Source organism: Oncorhynchus mykiss, chromosome 1 (assembly GCF_013265735.2).
Source record: "Oncorhynchus mykiss isolate Arlee chromosome 1, USDA_OmykA_1.1, whole genome shotgun sequence".
Taxonomy (NCBI): Eukaryota; Metazoa; Chordata; class Actinopteri; order Salmoniformes; family Salmonidae; genus Oncorhynchus; species Oncorhynchus mykiss.
In genome coordinates, this window is record NC_048565.1 from 37,750,698 (window position 1) to 37,774,188 (window position 23,491).

Here is a 23,491-nt window from a genome sequence, read left to right on the forward strand (position 1 = left end):
ATGAGGAATGCATTTACTCATTTCAACTAATAAGATTTACTAGTCACACAATAATTAACACAAACAATTACAGTGCACATGAAATTCCTGCACTGTAAAAACAGAATGACTCAAAACACCATGATTGTATAATGAAACAATGAAAAGTAGTGCACCTAAACTGAGATCTGGTGTTTGGAGGGTGTTTGAAAGTAAACCCAATGTAAGTGTTCTGATACACTGAAAGTGTTTCTAAAACAGAATAGAGTGGTTCTTAAATCTGAATATTGGTGTTTTTAATAGAGTTGTGAAAATACTTTTAGGGGTTTCAGTAAGGGCTGTGGCGATCACGAAATTTCGTCAGCTGGTGATTGTCAAGCAAATAACTGTCGGTCTCACGGTAACGTTAACATAAAGACATTTAGCATCTCCTGGCTTCCACATGCCACTGATGCAGACCTTGGGAACGTCTAATAAATCCATGTAATATACCCTACACCTTCACAATAAATCCATTATTTATTTTCGACAGGTGTAAATAAGCATGATATGAAGAAAATGTTGTCGATTTCAGAAGAACAGATTAGCATACTCTTAGTTGACCTTATGTTAGGTTCTGATCTGGCTATGACAAATGGCTGTGGACTACACTAGTTCATTTAGCAGACAAGATTTGCTTAGAATTCATTGGCATTATTTGAAAGTATAAAGAATACAATAAATCTGAATAAAAGACAAATATTTTCTCCAAATGATTTGAGGGAGTGCACATATGCTGCTATTCTCTGTTGAACGTTTAACAAAGAAATACATTTTCCTATATGCTTAGTTTGGAGTTATTAATTAATGTAACTTTCGATGTTCTACAGACGTTGGGCTGTGTTTAGATTTTTAATGCATTGTAAAGCTGTATGATGCGAGTCTAATGATGATTTGAAAAAAGATGCTTGAAAAACATGAGATCTGCTTTGTTTTTTTGCGCAAGCTGTACACACTTCATTAAGTGTGTGCCATAAGACTCCTGAACAGCTAATCATAGGGCTACCCAGACCCCTAGTTTACGCTGCTACTCTCTGTTTATAATCTATGCATAGTCACTTTAAATCTACCTACATGTACGTATTACCTAAATTACCTCAACTAACAAGTTCCCCCGCACATTGACTCTGTACCGGTACCCCCTGTATATACAGTTGAAGTCGGAAGATTACATACACTTAGGTTGGAGTTATTAAAACTCGTTTTTCAACCATTCCACAAATGTCTTGCTAACAAACTATAGTTCTGGCAAGTCGGTTAGGACATCTACTTTGTAAAACACACAAGTAATTTTGGAGTCATAAGTTTACATACACTAAGTTGACTGTGCCTTTAAACAGCTTGGAAAATTCCAGAAAATTATGTAATGGCTTTAGAAGCTTCTGATAGGCTAATTGACATAATTTGAGTCAATTGGAGCTGTACTTGTGGATGTTTTTCAAAGCCTACCTTCAAACGCAGTGCCTCTTTGCTTGACATCATGGGAAAATCCAAATAAATCAGTCAAGACCTCAGAAAAAAAATTGTAGACCTACACAAGTCTGGTTCATCCTTGGGAGCAATTTCCAAATGCCTGAAGGTACCAAGTTCATCTGTACAAACAATAGTACGCAAGTATACACACCATGGGACCAGGCAGGCATCATACTGATCAGGAAGGAGATGGGTCTCCTAGAGATGAACGTACTTTGGTGCGAAAAGCGCAAATCAATCCCAGAACAACAGCAAAGGACCTTGTGAAGATGCCAAGCAATCTGAATGACCCTAACAAACTTCAAAAGTTGTGGCAAAATGGCTAAAGGACAACAAAGTCAAGGTATTGGAGTGGCCATCACAAAGCCCTGACTTCAATCCCATAGACAATTTGTGGGCAGAACTGAAAAAGAGTGTGCGAGCAAGGAGGCCTACAAACCTGACTCAGTTACACCAGCTCTGTCAGGAGGAATGGGCCAAAATTTCCCCAATTTGTCATGGGAAGCTTGTGGAAGGCTACCCGAAACATTTGACCCAAGTTAAACAATTTAAAGGCAATGCTACCAAATACTAATTGAGTGTATGTAAAGTTTTGACCCACTGGGAATGTGATGAAATAAATAAAAGATTAAACAAATACTTTTCTCTACTATTATTTAGACTTTTCACCTTCCTAAAATACAGTGGTGATCCTAACTGCCCTAAAACAGGGACATTTTACTAGAATTAAATGTCATGAATTGTGAAAAACTGAGTTTATATGTATTTGGCTAAGGTGTATGTAAACTTCCGACTTCAACGGTATGTTGTGGCATGTAGGCTAATTACTTATGTACATTTACATACACTTTGTTTTACTTAACAGAATAGCTAGTGTTTTTCAGTTTTCAAATCAATTTAATTGACTATTTTGGTAATTGGCCTCGGTAACCTAGCAGATGTCCTGGTAGATTAGGCACCTCTTGTACGCCAAATGGCCTTGCCCCTAAAATCGTGAAATGCCAGGCTTGCTGCTATGGTTACATCAACACAAACTGACACATGAATCATATATTGTGTGCTGCTGGTGAGAAAGAAAGGATGCAACGTCTGAACAAGGCTCTCTGCAGGGACATGGAACCAGTCGATGGGGCCGAAGGGGATGGGGTGTACCGAACCAGAGAGACATCATGACCCCCTTGTCTTTCGCTCTGAGCAGCATGCGCCGGTGGGGCATGTTGGTGGATACAGTAGGTATGCCCTGGTAGCGTGCTAGGGCTTGCGGGCAGACAAAGGTCAAAGTTTATCCAAACAGCAGATGGTTCCGCGGGATATAGAGGGAGTGTGTTGTGTGGTGGAGGAGTGGAACAGTGGAGGAATGGAGGCATGCAGGACTCAGCTTTATCTGCTTCCACTGGGCTGGGCTGGCATACACATCTTGGAATCTATGATAGCAAAGCACACAGAGAATACTCAGAATATACACTCAAAGCAGACACACACACACACACACACACAAGCAGAAACACACGCATACACAGTATATTTGAATTGATAGAACACAAGAAATACCAAATCTGTCATAGAATGTACATTTCAAAGAGACACAAAGCTCATAACATAATGCATAGCTCATCAATGCAGCACATACCAGTTATGTAAATGTGTGAGATTGTAAGGGCACATTGTTATACTGATTTGAGATGTTTTGTGAAGCAATCGTCTCCAACATTACCAGAGAGAGGATCTCTAAGCACCTGGAACAAATCCCCACCTTTGAAGTTTGTTGTTCAAATTTAGACCAACGCTTTGAATCTGAGGCAGTGAACAGTATATTTCACAAATTGAAATGGAGAGAAATACATAAATATGCTGTGTGCTGTGTGTACCATGCACAAAGCAAACCAATTCTCCTGTGGTTGACTTGCTCTAAGCTCGTTGCCTAAACAAGCTTTTCCTGCTCAAGGCCGTGAGCCGGGGACACTGGTAAATTAGGTCCTTGTTTTTGACTGATGAAATTGGTTCCAATGCTCCACTGCATCAGTCTACACAGGGGAAAGAAAGTCACGATAATTCAAAATAAACTGTAAGTTTGATAAGAGACCGCACATGGAGTAGAGCATGTCACCCAAGTGGTTATTCCTGTCAATACTGGGCTTACATCATCAATAAGAGTTCTTTCTGGAACATGGCAGAGACGTGTTTTGCTCTCATGCTGATCAGAGATTGGGCAACTCAGGGGCATAGAACAAATATATGTAGACATTAACCCACATAACTACTGTACATTAAAACCAGTTGGTTGATTTTCCACTTAGAACATTTTTCCACTGAGAACATTGTATGGTATTCTGTGTACATTATCTACTTTACTGTTTCATCCTACATATTGCACAGAACGCTACATATCAGACACATGTCAAGATCAGTGACAGTATTCACAAATATGCACTTGTCAGCAGTGGTTGGAACAAGTACAGGGAACAGAACCGAAACCGGGAAAATAACATTTAAAAAAAAACGGTAACAAAAGTGATCTCTAGATTTAAAAACGGAATACATTTTTATTTATTTATTTGGGAAGTAGTTAATAATGTATTTTATGTTTCAAGCACAAAAAAACAACATCACAGTGCTTATGCAAAGCACTCACTCTGTCACTCAGAAACTGCTCCAGTGTCTGCCTGTCAGCTAGTTTTCTAGGATAGTTAAGGATACTGTAGTTATCACATTTCACATTGAATGTATTAACCCATGAGAGTCTAAGCCTTGTCTAAGCAAGGGGAGGGGAGTTTAGGGGTTCTACTTAGATATATGGATTTTATTTGGTACCAAAATTATATTTGATTAACATTTTTATTTGGCCTTACCGCTATTACATTGAACAATAGCTAGTACCCCCAAAAAATCTAAACATTGTTTGTTCTGAGAGATATAATGAAGATCAGGAAAGATATAAATACATTTTTTACATGTATATACATTTTCTTACATGCATTTAACCACATATTGTTGGCACTAAACTTTCTCCATAAATACTTCCATTGCTTTTTTTCAACTGGTACTGGGAACCAGACAAGTCTTGAGGCCTGTGTCAAAACAATTGACACAATTGAGAGTCTCATCTTTCCATTGAGGGGTCATAATAGTTTGTAGACCAAACCGTTTGAACGTTACAGATGATTTTGTGAGAAGAACGATTTTAGGGATTTCTCATGGTCTGACAAACACCGAGTTAACTCTGTCGCCTATCACTGCAGATGTGGAAGTGTGACATAGGCGGATGCCGTGGATTGATCCAATTCAAACAGATACAGTGCCTTGCAAAAGTATTCACCCCATTGGCATTTTTCCTATTTTGTTGCATTACAACCTGTAATTTAAATCGATTTTTATTTGGATTTCATGTAATGGACATACACAAAATAGTCCAAATTGTTGAAGTGAAATGAAGAAAATTACTTGTTTAAAAAATTCAAAAATATTTCAAATGGAAAAGTGGTGTGTATATGTATTCACTCCCTTTGCTATGAAGCCCCTAGATAACATCTAGTGCAACCAATTTCCTTTAGAAGTCACATAATTAGTTAATAAATAAAGTCCACCTGTGTGCAATCTAAGTGTCACATGATCTGTCACATGATCTCAGTAGATATACACCTGCTCTGAAAGGCCCCAGTCTGCAACACCACTAAGCAAGGGGCCCCACCAAGCAAGTGGCACCATGAAGACCAAGGAGCTCTCCAAACAGGTCAAGGATAAAGTTGTGAAGTTCAGATCAGGGTTGGGTTATAAAAACATATCAGAAACTTTGAACATCCCACGGAGCACCAATAAATCCATTATTAAAAAATAGAAAGAATATGGCACCAAAACAAACCTGCCAAGAGAGGGCCGCCCACCAAAACTCACGGACCAGGCAAGGAGAGCATTAATAACCCTGAAGGAGCTTCAAAGCTCCACAACAGAGATTGAAGTATCTGTCCATAGGACCACTTTAAGCTGTATACTGCAAATAGTTGGGCATCACGGAAGAGTGTCCAGAAACAAGCCATTGCTTAATAAAAAAATAAGCAAACACGTTTGGTGTTTGCCAAAAGGTATGTGGGAGACTCCTTAAACATATGGAAGAAGGTACTCAGTACTTAAAATTGAGCATTATGGCCATCAAGGAAAATGCTATGTCTGGCGCAAACCCAACACCTCTCATCACCCCGAGAACAACATCTCCGCAGTGAAGCATGGTGGTGGCAGAATCGTGCTGTTGCGATGTTTTTCCATCGGCAGGGACTGGGAAACTGGTCCGAATTGAAGGAATGATGGATGGTGCTAAATACAAGGACATTTTTGAGGGAAACCTGTTTCAGTCTTCCAGAGATATGAAACTGGGATGGAGGTTCACCTTCCAGCAGGACAATGACCCTAAGCATACTGCTAAAGCAACACTTGAGTGGTTTAAGGAGAAACATTTAAATGTCTTGGAATGGCCTAGTCAAAGCCTAGAATGCAATCCAATTGAGAATTTGTGGTATGACTTAAAGATGGGGCTAGGGGGCAGCATTTTCACTTTTGGATGAAAGGCGTGCCCAGAGTAAACTGCCTCCTACTCTTTCCCAGATATTCCCAGAATATATGCATATTTTTATTACTGCTGGATAGAAAACACTCTGAAGTTTCTAAAACTGTTTGAATTATGTCTGTGAGTATAACAGAACCCATATGGCAGACACAAACCTGAGAAGAAATCCAAACAGGAAGTGAGAACTCAACTTAGAAAACAGTGCCATTGGATGTCCATTTAGATATGGATGAGCATGCACTTCCTAGAGCTTCCACAATATGTCACCGTATTTAGATTCTGGTTGTATGATTCTACTATAAAGGTGGGGCTCATAATACCTCTTTGAGTGGGTGGTCTGACAGAAAGCCTCGGTCTCATTGCGTGCGGTCACGAGAGCGTGTTCTTGCGTTCCAATGCCTTTCTTCAGACAATGAAATTCTCCGGTTGGAACCTTATTGGTGATTAATGTTTAAAACATCCTAAATATGGATTGCATACATCATTTGACTTGTTTATACGACCTGTAACGGAACGTTTTGAGTTTTTGTCTGGAGGAATTGCTCGTGCTTTTTGAGGATTGAATGCTGTGCTGAACAAGCTAACAACAAGTGGCTAAATTATGTGCTTTTTGGAACTTTATGGAACAAATCAGTCATTTATGGTCGAACTGGGATTCCTGGAACTGCCTTCTGATGAAGATATTCAAAGGTAAGTGAATATTTATAGTGTTTTTTGTAGCTTCTGTTGACGCCAAAATGGTGGCTATTTCTTTGGGTTCTGAGCACCGTTCTCAGATTATTATTTTTCCGTAAAGTCAAAAAAAAATCTGACACAGCGATTGCATAGAGGATACGTTTATCTTTAAATCTGTGAATAACACTTGCATATTTTATCAATGTTTATTGTGAGTATTTCTGCAAAATCACCGGATGTTTTGGAATCAAAACCTTACTGCACGTAACGCGGAAATGTAAACTGATTTAAAAAAAAAAATTATATATATATATATATATATATATATATATATATATATATATATATATATATATATATATATATATATATATATATATATATATATATATATATATATATATGCACATTATCGAACAAAACACACAATACATGTACAACATGATGTCCTATGAGTGTCATCTGATGGAGATAATCAAAGGTTAGTGATTCATTTTATCTATATTTATGCTTTTGTGACTGAAAAATCGCTGTGTGTTTTTGAATTTGGTGGTCATCTAACGTAAAAATATGTTGTGTTTTCACTGTAAAACATTTTTTTTTTAAATCGGACACGATGGGTAGATTAACAACATGTTTATCTTTCATTTGCTGTATTGGACTTGTTAATGTGTGAAAGTTAAATATTTCTAAATAATATTTTTTTCAGCTGAATGAGAGGGGGTGTTCCCTTTTAGGAACTCCTTGTGCCCCCTAGCCCCTTAAGGAGAAACATTTAAATGTCTTGGAATGGCCTAGTCAAAGCCCAGAACGCAATCCAATTGAGGATTTGTGGTACGACTTAAAGATGGCTGTACACCAGTGGAACCCATCCAACTTGAAGGAGCTGGAGCAGTTTTGCCTTGAAGAATGGGCAAAAATCCCAGTGGCTAGATGTGCCAAGCTTATAGAGACATACCCCAGGAGACCTGCAGTTGTAAATGCTGCAGAAGGTGGCTCTACAAAGTATTGACTTTGGGGGGTGAATAGTTATGCACGCTCAAGTTCCAACCGGACAATAGCGTATTCATTAGAGGAAAAAGAAGGAACGGGCCTTTCTAAAGACTGTTGACATCTGCTGGAAGCCTTGGGAAGTGGAATCTGGCCCCATAGACGAAGCATATTGGATAGGCAATCACTTAAATGAAAGTACAAACCTCAGATTTCCCACTTCCTGGTTGGATTTGTCTCAGGTTTTCACCTGCCGTATGAGTTCTGTTATACCTCACAGACATCATTCAAACAGTTTTAGAAACTTCAGAGTGTTTTCTATCCAATACTACTAATAATATTCATATATTAGCATCTGGGACAGAGTAGCAGGCAGTTTTTTCTGGGCACCTTATTTATTCAAGCTACTCAATGCTGCCCCCCTGTCACCAAGACGTTAAACCATGTGGCGATACACAATTTAATTTAAACATCCACATGACTTCTCTTTGGAGTAATTTGTTATCATAACTCTGCGTTGTTAATTAACTTTTTATATCCTGACTCACCGCAATTCATTCATCGAGTGATTTTGTTCTGTAAAGTGTCTGGCAACTGGCGAGTCTATATCTTGACGTCTGATAGTGGATGTATGCACTCCAATGCGTACTTTTAAGGCGTGGGATATTTTTCCAATATAAATCCTATTACAAGAACACTGTAAAATATAAATAACTCCTTTTGTGGCGCAAAATATACTAATATCCCAAACACATTATAATGCACATCATATTATGATGCCCAGTGCTTTAAGCCAAGCCTCGTCCATGTGCACCCCTCTCTTTCACTCCAAGCAGAAAACTTATTTAGCATTTTGCACCCTACACTTGCCCTGTCCAAGCTGCTCTATTCACGCTGATTGTTGGAGTTATTTAATTAGCTCAACGAAACAACTATGTTGATTTCACAGGGTCTAAATGGAACAGAAAGGAACGATATAAACCAGTACTTTTCTGGGGTTCGAACTGGCTCAGAACTACATTATGTTGGTCGGAACAATGGAACGTAACAAAAGTAATAGTGGTTCTGTTCAGAATGAAACAATTGGGATATAATTTTGTCTCCAAAGGCAATATGTTCCATGCAATCTGTTTGCAGTCCTTAGAGTGGTGATTTAGTAACACTGGCTATCGAATCAAATGAGAGAGAAGGAGCTGAAGAGTTGTGGACAGTAAATTGGGAAAAAATTATCAGTAAATTGTACAGTGCGGGAGAGGAGATAGTACCTGTGGAAAAAGTTATTTAATGAGAGTTTGATACTAAGAAGAGAGAACAGAAACCTGGAGGCAACTCGCCTTTTCAATTAGATTTAGCTCAGCAGCACCGCTCACAGGCCCTTTCCCCCTGACACCTCACAACTATACAGTGAGCAATGCTTACAACTTTACATAAGTCACCAAACTTTTCAACTCAGACGGGTGTGCAAAGCGAGGGGAGGGCATCAGTCGATTTCTGTGCCTTTAGATTATCCCTCAAGTTTACCCCATGTGTACTTAATATAAACCACCTTTAAGCCCAATGTAAGACGTTGACAATCTGTTGAGTTTTAGATCACACCTGCAGAACATAAGCTCAGCACTGATAAATGTATTAATACCAGAGATGACAGGAGTGACACTCATGGCAGGGACCGCTATAGACTGCACACTTCATGGTCCCAGTTTAGACACACCCATATGCCTTGCCTCCTCTTCTATGGCAGGGGGCAGGCACGTCCCCTGGAGGAGGCTCCCACACTGACTGCCTGTCTGACTGACTGGCAGCTATGTCCTTATGGCTCATCTTCCCTCTCCTCCTCCTCTCGCTCATATTTAGAGAATTGGAGGCGGCTGCATCATCCATCATGAGGAAGGAGGAGAGCAATAGAGGGAGAGTGAAAGAGGGAGAAAGAGGGAGAAAAAAAGAAAGATAGAAAGGAGAGGGTTAGAGTTACAGAAAAATGAGAGAGAGGGGGGAAGAGAAAAATAAGTGTTAAGTGTTAAGGAGAGGGGTATATAGAGAGAAAGAAAGATTGAGAAGGAGGAGAGAGACATCTAGGTGGGTAGACAGGCTCTCTGGCAGGGCCTTGGCAGGAGTGATGGATGGAAGGAGAGGTGTAGTCCTCTCACAGCCCAACGACTGTCCTCCCTTTCAGGGGCGTCATGCACCCATTATTTTAGAGGGGGCACAAAGTACGTGAAGAAGGAGGGAGTGGAAGTCAAAGAATTATGAATTTTTAAAACACCTGAAAAAGGTTATTTCTTGCAATCTAGAGCCTAGTCTAATTCTCTGTCTATTTTTTTCTGCATAGGTTATCTAAGCATAATTCTTGTACTCAACTGTTCAATTGAAATGTTAATTATCGATGCACATTGATTCTTTTGAGAACTTTTGTGCCTTAGCAGTTTAGTACAACTGCCACACTGGTTTATAGTGTCATCTGGGGCAGCAGGGTAGCCTAGTGGTTAGAGTGTTGGACTAGTAACCAAAAGGTTGCAAGTTCAAATCCTGCCCCTGCAAAAGGCAGTTAACCCACTGTTCCTAGGCTGTCATTGAAAATACAATTTTTTTCTTAATTGACTTGCCTAGTTAAATAAGGTAAATAAAATAAAATGTTTTCTTGCCAGCAGGCATGCCAGCTAAGATAGTTAGACAAGCTACAATAACTTGATTGATAGCTTGAAATGGCTTGAAAGTTAGTTATGAGGTTCGGAAATTGGGAACCTACTATATCTAGCTGGTTAGTTAAAGCCAACTTCATAAAATTGCTAGGTGGCTAGTATTACAGACAAACAATACATTTTAGTTGTATTTATTTATTAATAAGGAATGAATAGGCGACAGAGCTTGATCAAATTCATTTACAAACATACCTGCGAGTCCTGGCAATCACCGACAGCGAAAATCAAACCAAACACTCTGTCACTCCTCCACTGACGTAGGACATCTTTGGGCTTAAAAATTAAGTTTAGTAATTAATTTAACATCTGAAAATGTAAATAAACTGGACAAATCCTATGGGGCATGTTTCCTTGTGCCCCTTATGGGCATGACACCTTTGCCCTCATCCTCTTGGACAGTGGAGCTCAATACCACAGACAATTCTCACTGTCTGAGAAGTCTCACACGGCAACCATGCAACAAATCAGGTTTTTCATTTTTTTTGTTTTACCTTTCTGGCTATTTTTTTGAAGGAAATAAACCATACCAATACAGTAATTCTCAATTTACTGTAATAAAGGTGATAATGTGCAAAAACAACAACTTTGCATAAAAAAAATGTCAAACTATTTATAGGTGTTTCCTTTGTTATTCAGAATAAAGTGGAAATAGAATGTAGAGAAAACCAGTTGTTTTGTTATTGATTTACTTGTGCTTTCGACTGTTTACAATGGGCCCAAACACATACTGTATAGTATGACATATGATGTGTCATTCGAAAGTAGAGATGGATGCTTTTGTGAAACTTACACTCAATTATTCAACTGAGGTGCTTGCATGTCTGACTGTCTTCTTGGCTGAATGGATTGAAGTGAATCTATGTGAATGAGATTCACATTGTGATAATTAAGAAACAACAAACAGAGAGGTCCTTCTCATTGTTTGTGGAGTATTAAAGAATTGTTGAAAAAGCCTCCCATGCGTTTGAAAGGCGTAAGCAGTATCATACCTCCCCAAAATAAAGCCTCATACCTCTGACTTCCTTTATGAAAGCGAGGGAGAGGGAAAGAGGGAAAAGAAAAGATAGAAGGAGAGGTAGACAGAGATAGATTCAGATACAGAGAGAGATATCCTCCATTCAATTTATCTTCCCTAGCTGACACATACTGGATGCATAATCAGTTAATGCTGATGGTAAAACAGTCTGATTAGTATTACCAGTTACGGGCAGATCTGTATGGGCAACACCGGTATGCCAGCCCGTGGGCACCCTGAGTTCTGTGTCTTGATAATCTATCTGTATATACAGTATTTATTGCATGTTCCCTCCCATGGAGTTGGTTAGCCTGTTTGTGTGTGCTTAACCCCTGTACTGTTTTCACTGCCACACCGCTTCATTATATGATATGCCATAGTTTGCTTGTTTGTAAATTAAATAGTTGTTATAGTTTGGGGTTATCATGGTGTGTGGGTCCTTCTGTAAGAGCCCCCTTATTACGATCTACAGTGTGTCATGGGTTTAAGTGAGTATGAATGGCTATGTAATTGGCATGGCTGGCAGAACGTAATTTTGCTTCTCAAGGAGATTGACATTTATTAAATTCATCTAACATTGAGTGTTGTTCTCTCCCTAGGAACATAGCAAACTGATGCCAATACAACAAGATAAATGTCAATGCAAAATATACTTTCACAGATTCAGATCTACTCAAATCCAGATCTGATGTGTGGTAAGTAAGTAACTCAAACTTTTGGTCCAGTCCTACATTTGCTTGAATGCATGATTTATTCAAAAGCATAATTTATGCATGTTGCTAGTATGAAGGTAGAAGCCAAGACACTTTAATATATTTTATAAGCACTGTGGATCCATTTTAATAATGATTATGGCCATCACAATTAGCATTCTCTGAAGACAGGCCTCGGAAATAACATTTTTAATAGAGATATGTGGGTTAAATACTCATTTGAAGATGGATAACTTCTGTGATGCCTTTTTGTTTTTATGTTAGCTTTAAGGACCTTTTACAAATCAAATCAAAATCAAATCAAATTGTATTAGTCACATGCAGGTCGAGAGCTTCAAGTTCCTTGGTGTGCACATCACCAACAAACTATCATGGTCCAAACACACCAGGACAGTCGTGAAGAGGACCTCTATACCTACCACATTGCAAGCGGTACCGGAGTGCCAAGTATAGGTCCAAAAGGCTTCTTAACAGCTTCTACCTCCAAGCCATAACACAGCTGAACAGCTAATCAAATAGCTGGACTATTTACACTACTGCTACTCGCTGTTTATTATCTATGCATAGTCACTTTACCCCTACCTATGTACATGTGCATATCACCTCAATTACTTCAACTAACCTATACCCCTGCACATTGACTCGGTACAGGTACCACCTGTATATTGTCACGACTTCCTCCCAAGTCGGTTCCTCTCCTTGTTCGGGCGGCGTTCGGCGGTCGACGTCACCGGTCTTCTAGCCATCGCCGATCCACTTTTTATTTTCCATTTGATTTGTCTTGTTTTGCCGCACACCTGGTTGTACCCGCACACGTGTATTTAACCCTCTGTTCCCCCATGTATGTGTGTGGAATTGTTTGTTGTTATGTGTATGTGCACGTCAGACTGGTTTGCGCCGGGTTATGTCAAGCCGTATTTGTTTATTGTTCTTAGTGCCATGTGTCTGTTCGCCGTAATAAAGGGCTCCGTTTTGCTACCCAATTCTGCTCTCCTGCACCTGATTTCCCTGCAGGAAATTGTAAGTAAGCATTTCACTGTTGTACTCAGTGCATGTGATAAATACAATTTTATTTGAGCCTTAAAATGTCATCCTGTGTAGTTTTTGTAAAAAGTTGAGTTTTTGATTAACTGTTCAAGAGTCTTATGGATAGGCAGTTGAAGCTGTTAAGAAGCCATTTTGACAAAGGCTTGCCGTGCAGAGAAAACAGTCTATGACTAGATGTGCCTGGAATCCTTGGCAATTTGTTGTGCCTTCCTTTGGGCCTTCCTCTGACACCGACTGGAAAAGAGGTCCTGAGTGGCCTGTGGCTTCGCCCCAGTGATGTACTGGTCCGTACGCACTACCCTCTGTAGTGCCTTGCAGTCGGAGGCCGAGCAGTTGCCATACCAGACGGTGATGGTGCAGCTGTAGAACTTTTTGAGGATCTGAGGACCCATGCCAAAACTTTTCAGTCTCCTGAGGGGGAATAGGCATTGTCGTGCCCGCTTCACAACTGTCTTGGTGTTGACCATGATAGTTTGTTAGTTATTTGGACACCAAGGAACTTGAAGCTCTCAACCTGCTCCACTACAGCCCGATGAGAATGGGGACGTGCTCGCACCTCCTTTTTCTGTAGTCCACAATCATTTCCTTTGTCTTGATCATGTTGAGGGAGTGGTAGTTCATTTAGCAGACAAAATTTGCTTAGAATTTCATGGCATTATTTTCTATTTTTTTAATAGAATGAAGAATACAATTGAACATACCTGAATAAAATAGAAATTATATTTTTTCCAAAGTATTTGAGGGACTGCTCACGTGGCTATTAACAAAGGAACAGGTACTCCTACATGCTTAATTTAGAGTTATTTATGAAACTTTAGTTGTGAGCTAAACTCAAAAAAGAAAAATCCTCTCCATGTCAACTGCATTTATTTTCATCAAACTTAACATGTGTAAATATCTGTTTGAACAAGTTCCACAGACATGTGACTAACAGAAATGGAATAATGTGTTCCTGAACAAAAGGGGGGGTCAAAAGTAACAATCTGGTGTGGTTTCCAGCTTCATTAAGTAGTGCAGTGCATCTCCTCTTTATGGACCACCAGATTTGCCAGTTCTTGCTGTGAGATGTTACCCAACTCTTCCACCAAGGCACCTGCGAGTTCCCAGACATTTCTGGGGGAAAAGCCCTAGCCCTCACCCTCCGATCCAACAGGTCCCAGACATGCTCAATGGGTTTGAGTTCCGGGCTCTTCGCTGGCCATGGCAGAACACTGATATTCCTGTCTTGCAGGAAATCACTTACAGAACGAGCAGCATGGCTGGTGGCATTGTCATTCTGGAGGGCTGTGTCAGGATGAGCCTGCAGGAAGGGTACCGCAAAGAGTGAGGAAGATTTCTTCCCTGTAACGCACATTATTGAGATTGCCTAAAATGACAACAAGCTCAGTCCGATGATGCTGTGACACACCACGCTAGACCATGATGGACCCTCCACCTCCAAATCGATCCCACACCAGAGTACAGGCCTCGGTGTAACGCTCATTCCTTCGACGATAAACGTGAAGACGACCATCACCCATGGTGCGACAAAACCGCAACTCGTCAGTGAAGAGCACTTTTTGACAGTCCTGTTTGGTACAGCGACGGTGGGTTTGTGCCCATAGGCGACATTGTTGCCGGTGATGTCTGGTGAGGACCTTCCTTACAACAGGCCTACAAGCCCTCAGTCCAGCCTCTCTCAGCCTATTGCAGACAGTCTCAGCAGTGATGGAGGGATTTTGCCTTCCTGGTGTAACTCAGGCAGTTGTTGTTGCCTCCCTGTACCTGTCCCGCAGGTGTGATGTTCAGATGTACTGATCCTGTGCAGGTGTTGTTACACATGCGCTGCCACTGTGAGGATGATCAGCTGTTCGTCCTGTCTCCCTGTAGCGCTGTATTAGGCGTCTCACAGTACGGACATTGCAATTTTCTGCCCTGGCCACATCTGCAGTCCTCACGCCTCCTTGCATCATGCCTAAGGCACATTCACGCAGATGAGCAGGGACCCTGGGCATCTTTCTTTTGGTGTTTTTCAGAGTCAGTAGAAAGGCTTCTGTAGGGTCTTAAGTTTTCATAGCTGTGACCTTGATTGCATACCATCTGTAGACTGTTAGGGTCCTCTTACGTCGACCTGACACGCAAGCGTCCCATCTAGACACCTGGAAAAGCAAATGCGCTACGCTAAATGCTAATAGTACTCGTTAAAACGCAAACGTTCATTAAAACACACATGCAGGGTGTTGAATTAAAGCTACACTCATTGTGAATCTAGCCAACAAGTCAGATTTTAAAAATGCTTTTCGGCGAAAGCATGAGAAGCTATTATCTGATAGCATGCAACACCCCAAAATAACTGAAGGGGACGTAAACAAAATAATTAGCGAAGCCGGCGCTACACAAATAGCAGAAATAAAATATAAAACATGTTCGGAAATCTCTCTTCCAAAACTTCCTGTCGGAGACCGGATGGAATGGGGTCTCTCCTTTATTTGACCAAGAAATAACTCCCAGGAAATTGACAAGACTGGCGACATCGTGTGGAAGCAATCTCAGCACCATTTAATTTGGTGTCCCTTAAATAATACATGCAATTGGTGCATGGATATTTTTTCCAGTTTTCAGTGACCAGTTTTTCTTGCTCTTTTCGATGAAACACACGCTCTGTTATATAGTCACAGCCGTGATTTAACCAGTTTTAGAAACGTGAGAGTGTTTTCTATCCACACATACTAATCATATGCATATACTATATTCCTGGCATGAGTAGCAGGACGCTGAAATGTTGCGCGATTTTTAACAGAATGTTCGAAAAAGTAGGGGGTCGACTTAAGCGACCGTTCCACAGGTGCATGTTAATTAATTGTTATGGTTCATTGAACAAGCATAAGAAACAGTGTTTAAACACTTTACACAGAAGATCTGTGATGTTATTTGCATTCTTTACGAATAATCTTTGAAAGACAGGGTCCTGAAAAAGGAACGTTTATTTTTTGCTGAGCTTAAATGTTGGGCTATATGTTTTGATTTTTCATACATTCTATGGTTGCATGATGAGACTCTAATGATGGTTTTAAAAAAGTAGCATGAAAGGTGTGAGCTCTACTTTGTTTTTTTTTGCGCTGGCTTTACACATTTCATCAGTCTCTCGTTCACAATTTGGTAAGCACTAGATAATGCTTCGAATTTCCCAGACACAAATATATAATTCACAAGTGATAGGCTAATATTGTCACCACAGGAGGTTGGTGGCACCTTTATTGTGGAGGATGGGCTCGTGGTCATCGTTGGAATAAGTGGAATGGTATCAAATACATGGTTCCCATGTGTTTGTGTCGACGAAATGTAGTACTGAGAGAGATTTGCTCATTTCTTCAAACAATCATCTTTATTTAATATCGATTAATTATTTCAATGATGATTCAAACTATTCAAAGTGTTTATTTCTATATTATCCAAATTCAAATAAATTACAAAAAAATATTTAATTTTCATGAAATCACAATTGCAATATAGCGTCACACAGCTTAGCTTGTTGTTAATCCACCTGGCGTGTCAGATTTCAATACGTCATCGCAGACAGAAATTCCAAATAGTATCCGTAAAGTGCGTAGAAAGATGTAAAATGTTTTTATAATCATTCCTCAGGTTGTTTTTACAAAATATAATCGATAATATTTCAACCGGAATGTAGCTTCTTCCATAGGCGAGAGAGAGAAAATGGCTGTTGCCATAACAATTATATATTCACTTACATTCTTCCTCTGATTTGTCATCCAAAATGTCCCAGCTATAACATGTAGTGTCGTTTTGTTAGATAAAATCCTTCTTTATATCCCAAAAAGTCAGTTTAGTTGGCGCCATCGATTTGAGTAATCGACTTGTTCAACATGCAGATAAAGGAATCTGAAAATCTGCCCCTAAACTTTGTTTCAACAAGTCAAAATACTATTTACTCTTCAGATACCCTAAAAGGTAATCAAACTATAATATTTTTTTGCGGAATGAAGTATGTTCAATAGGAAACCGATTTTAGCAGGTGCATACTATCTTCTTGGCGTGGGCAAACACACATTTCCAAAACTGTGTCCCTGTACTAAAACTTATACGTTTCTGGTTGGTTTCTCTTTGGATTTTCTCCTACAATATTTATTGAGTTATATTCTCCTACATTATTTTTAACATTTCTGCAAACTTACAAGTGTTTTGCATATCCTGGCTTCAGGGCCTGAGCTACAAGCAGTTTACTTTAGGCACGTCATTCAGGCAGAAACTGAGAAATTAGGGGCCTAGCCCTAAGAAGTTTTAAAGTAAAAAATAAGCAAACACTCCCAAAACATATTGTGGCAAACCTCTTCAAGGTTAGGAGCGTTTGTCACAAATTAAGTGGTAAACTGTCACCAAATCACCCAAGAATGAGAGTTCTTTCGAACAGGACAGTACCTGTGTGTTTGTTTCTCCGTCCTGGTCCACCCAGGCCGTAGGCGAGGTCAAGGATAGCAGGGTTCGGTACACGAATCGGGTTCTCGGTAGGTCCAGGTCCAAACACCAACAGGTAAGTCCAAAACAATCCAGCTCATACACAGTAAATCCAGCCAATCTCTATTGTCTCTTTCTCTATTGTTCATAGATCCTTCCAGCACTCTCTCTCTCTTCCTGTTTTTTCTTGACCCTTTATCTGTGTGTCGGCTCCACCTTCTGAGGGTTCCCCTTGCTTCTGGGACTTGTAGTTTTGGGGTCGGCCATTTTGTGATCTGTAGTTCTCACAGGGGTGACCATTTTAGTGATCGGGCAGAGCCCGTTTATTAGTTCTGCTCTCACATATCTGCCATTTATCACTCGACCCCCTTCTTTGCCACAATATATAAAAAGATTCTCTGGTCAGACGACACTAAAATTTAGCTTTTTAACCATCAAGGAAATCGCTATGTCTGGGGCAAATCCAACACCTCCCATCACTCTGAGAACATCATCTCCACAGAGAAGCATAGTGGTGGCAGCATCATGCTGTGGGGATGTTTTTCATTGGCAGGGACTGGGAACTGGTCAGAATTTAAAGAATGATGGATGGTGCTAAATACAGGGAAATTCTTGAGGGAAACCTGTTTGTCTTCAAGAGATTTGAGACTGGGACGGAGATTCACCTTCCAGCAGGACAATGACCCTAAGAATACAGATAAAGCAACACTTGAGTGGTTTAAGGGGACATATTTAAATGTCCTGGAATGGCCTAGTCAAATCCCAGACCTCAATCCAATTGAGAATCTGTGGTATGACTTAAAGATTGCTGTACACCAGCGAAACCTATCCAACTTGAATGAGCTGGAGCAGTTTTGCCTTGAAGAATGGACAAAAACCCCAGTGGATAGATGTGCCAAGTTTATAGAGACATACCCCAAGAGACTGCAGCTGTAATTGCTGCAAAAGGTGCCTCGACAAAGTATTGACTTTGGTGGAGGGGGGGGGGGGGGGGGGTGAATAGTTATGCTCGCTCAAGTTTGCTGTTTTTTGGGGTCTTATTTCTTGTTTGTTTCACAATAGAAAAGTGGTAGGAATGTTGTTGAAGTAAAATGCTACAACTCCCCCCAAAATCAATTTTAATTCCAGGTTGTAAGGCAACAAAATAGGAAAAATGCCACAGGGGGTGAATAATTTCGCAAGCCACTGTATAGCTGACACTAACAATTCTCAGTCATTGTTGGTTCAACCCCCTCTCATGCAGTCCAAGGAGCATCATAAGCCACTCTGGGTTCATCCTGTCGTTATATCTGCACGTGGGTTGTTGTCTTTACCCCAACCTGGCTTAGTTTCCAGATGCAAAGATGATTTTAAGACAATAAGGAATTGTTCTAAACTCCTTCTGGCTATCTCTATTTTGATTACGCCCACCACATCTTGTCTATGTAATGCAGTTTTTAACACATTTGTCAGCTCAAGCCATCTCCAGTGACCATACGCCCAGATTAGCTGCAGGGAAATAGAGTGGAGTCCATGAAAACACAGACTTAAACAGAACAGAAATGTCCTATTTGTTAAGTATTATATGCTTACTATTAATATCAAAACAAACCAGGTAAATATGTAATTTTACTATCACAGATGCCATTCCCTTTACTCCGTTCCAGCCATTATTATGAGCCTTCCTCCCTTCAGCAGGAAGCAAAGCATCCCCAAACCATCACACGACCACCACCATGCTTGACCGTTGGTGAGGCGACCATCTCTGTCGGTGTCATCTTGATGGCCACCAAGGTTTCTTCGTGCAACAGAAACAAACATCTCTCTGGTCAGAAGAAGGGTGGGGGTGTATGCCTTATGATTAACGACTCCTGGTGTAATCACAACAATATACGGGAACTCAAGTCCTTTTTTTCACCTGATCTAGAATTCCTTACAATCAAATGCAGAGAGCATTATCTTCCAAGAGAATTCTCTTCTATTATAGTCACAGCAGTGCAGATACCTCGTCGGCCTTGAAAGAACTTCACTGGACTCTATGTAAACTGTAAAACAATACATCCTGAGGCTGCATTTATTGTAGCTGGGGATTTAACCTCTCTGGGGTAGGTGGGACGCTTGCGTCCCACATGGCCAATAGCCAGGGAAAATGTAGAGCGCCAAATTCAAATACATTTCTATAAAAATCTAACTTTCATTAAATTACACAGGCAAGATAACAAATTACAGCTACACTCGTTGTGAATCAAGCCAACATGTCAGATTTCAAAAAGGCTTTTTGGCGAAAGCATAAGATGCTATTTTCTGATGATAGCACAACAGTAAACAATGAGAGAGCAGCATATTTCAACTCTGCAGGCGCAACACAAAACGCAGAAATAAAATATAAATCATGCCTTACCTTTGACAAGCTTCTTTTGTTGGCACTCCTATATGTCCCATAAACATCACAAATGGTAATTTTGTGGTCATTTTGATACACTGCCGATTTTGCAGGTTTTCCTACTTACAAAGCATGTAGAGGTCTGTAATTTTTATCATAGGTACACTTCAACTGTGAGAGACGGAATCTAAAACAAAAATCCATAAAATCATATTGTCTGATTTTTAAATCATTCATTTTCATTTTATTGCAGAACATAAGTATTTGATCACCTACCAACCAGTAATAATTCCGGCTCTCACAGACCTGTTAGTGTTTCTTTAAGAAGCCCTCCTGTTCTCCACTCATTACCTGTATTAACTGCACCTGTTTGAACTCGTTACCTGTATAAAAGACACCTGTCCACACACTCAATCAAACAGACTCCAACCTCTCGACAATGGCCAAGACCAGACAGATGTATAAGGACATCAGGGATACAATTGTAGAACTGCACAAGGCTGGGATGGGCTACAGGACAATTGGCAAGCAGCTTGGTGAGAAGGTAACAACTGTCGGCGTAATTATTAGAAACTGGAAGAAGTTCAAGATGATGGTCAATCACCTTCGGTCTGGGGCTCCATGCAAGATCTCAACTCGTTGGGCATCAATGATCATGAGGAAGGTGAGGGATCAGCCCAGAACTACACAGCAGGACCTGGTCAATGACCTGAAGAGAGCTGGGACCACAGTCTCAAAGAAAACCATTAATAACACACTACGCCGTCATGGATTAAAATCCTGCAGCTCACGCAAGGTCCCCCTGCTCAAGCCAGCGCATGTCCAAGCCCGTCTGAAGTTTGCCAATGACCATCTGGATGATCCAGAGGAGGAATGGGAGAAGGTCATGTGGTCTGATGAAACAAAAATAGAGCTTTTTGGTCTAAACTACACTCGCCGTGTTTGGAGGAAGAAGAAGGATGAGTACAACCCCAAGAACACCATCCCAACCGTGAAGCATGGAGGTGGATACATCATTCTTTGGGGATGCTTTTCTGCAAAGGGGACAGGACCACTGCACCGTATTGAGGGGAGGATGGATGGGGCCATGTATCGCGAGATCTTGGCCAACAACCTCCTTCCCTCAGTAAGAGCATTGAAGATGGGTCGTGGCTGGGTCTTCCAGCATGACAACGACCCGAAAGACACAGCCAGGGCAACTAAGGAGTGGCTCCGTAAAAAGCATCGCAAGGTCCTGGAGTGGCCTAGCCAGTCTCCAGACCTGAACCCAATAGAAAACCTTTGGAGGGAGCTGAAAGTCCGTATTGCCCAGCGACAGCCCCGAAACCTGAAGGATCTGGAAAAGGTCTGTATGGAGGAGTGGGCCAAAATCCCTGCTGCAGTGTGTGCAAACCTGGTCAAGAACTACAGAAAACGTATGATCTCTGTAATTGCAAACAAAGGTTTCTGTACAAAATATTAATATCTGCTTTTCTGATGTATCAAATACTTATGTCATGCAATAAAATGCAAATTAATTACTTAAAAATCATACAAGTTTATTTTCTGGATTTTCTTTTTGATTCCGTCTCTCACAGTTGAAGTGTACCTATTATAAAAATTACAGACCATACATGCTTTGTACGTAGGAAAACCTGCAATATCGGCAGTGTTTCAAATACTTGTTCTCCCTACTGTATATCCAAAATGTCCATTTATTTGGCCCGTTTGATCCAGAAAAACACTGCTTCCAACTTACACAACGTTGCTACAAAATATCTCAAAAGTTAGCTGTAAACTTTGCCAAAAACATTTCAAACTACTTTTGTAATACAACTTTTGATATTTCTAAACGTATATAATCGATCAAATTGAAGAAGGGATGATCTGTGTTCAATACAGGAGCAAAACAAACTGACGCTACTTTTCTGGTTACGCGCCTCTATCAAAAGGTACACATGAAGTGACGTTAGTTCTGAGCTATGGTACTTCTTCATTACACAAAGGAAAAATCTCAACCACTTTCTACAAACTGGTGACATCCAGTGGAAGCGGTAAAAACTGCAGGAAAGTTGATTCGAATTCTGGATTCCCCATAAAACCATATTGAAAAGACAGTGACTTCAAAATAAGAAAATCTGAATGGTTTGTCCTCTTGGTCTTGCCTGCTAAATAAGTTATGTTACACTCACAGACATGATTCAAACAGTTTTAGAAACTTCAGAGTGTTTACTATTCAAAACTAATAATAATATGCATATATTAGGATCTGGGACAGAGTAGGAGGAAGTTCTGTTTGGGCACGCTATTTATCCAAAAGTGAAAATGTTGCCCCCTGCCCAAAACAGGTTAAACCAAGTTAACCTGAGAACAAGACTTCCTACATTTTATCAGCATATCGAATGCGCAACCCGGGCTGGCAAAACCCTGGATCATTGTTATTCAAAATTCCACGCCGCATACAAAGCCCTTCCCCGCCTCCTTTCGGAAAATCTGACCATGACTCAATGTTGCTGCTCCCAGCCAATAGACAGATACTAAAAAAGGAAACACCCGTGCTCAGGTCTGTTCAACGCTGGTCCGACCAATTTGATTCCACGCTTCAAGATTGCTTCGATCACGTGGACTGGAATATGTTCCGCAGTGCGTCAAACAACAACATTGACGAATACGCTGATTCGGTGAGTGAGATTATTAGCAAGTGCATCAGTGATGTTGTAACCACAGCGACTACTTAAAACCTTCCCAAAACAGAAACCGTGGATTGATGGCAGCATTCGCGCAAAACTGAAAGGGCGAACCACGACTTTTAATAGGGCAAGGCGCCTGGAAACATGTCCGAATACAAACAGTGCAGCTATTCCCCCCACAAGGCAATGAAACAAGCTAAGCGTTAGTATAAAGACAAAGTAGAGTCGCAATTCAACGGCTCAGACACAAGAGGTATGTGTCAGGGGTCTACAGTCAATCACGGACTACAAAAAGATAACCAGCCCCGTTGCGGACCACAATGTCTTGCTCCCAGACAAACTAAACAACTTCTTTGCTCGCTTTGAGGACAATACGTTGCCACCGACACTCTCCACTACCAAAACCTGCAGGCTCTCCTTCCTCGCAGCCAATGTGAGTAAAACATTTAAACGTATTGACCCTCGCAAGGCTGCCAGTCCAGACGGCATCCCTAACCTCATCCTCAGAGCATGTGCAGACCAGCTGGCTGGTGTGTTTACAGACATATTCAATCAATCCTTATCCCAGTCTGCTGTTCCCTCATGCTTCAAGAGGGTCTCCATTGTTCCTGTTCCCAAGAAAGCTAAGGTAACTGGGCTAAATGACTATCGCCCCGTAGCACTCACTTCCGTCATCATGAAGTGCTTTGAGAGACTAGTCAATGACCATATCACCTCCACCCTACCTGATACCCTAGACCCACTCCAATTTGCTTACCAACCCAATAGGTCCACAGATGATGCAATCGCAATCACACTGCACACTGCCCTAACCCAT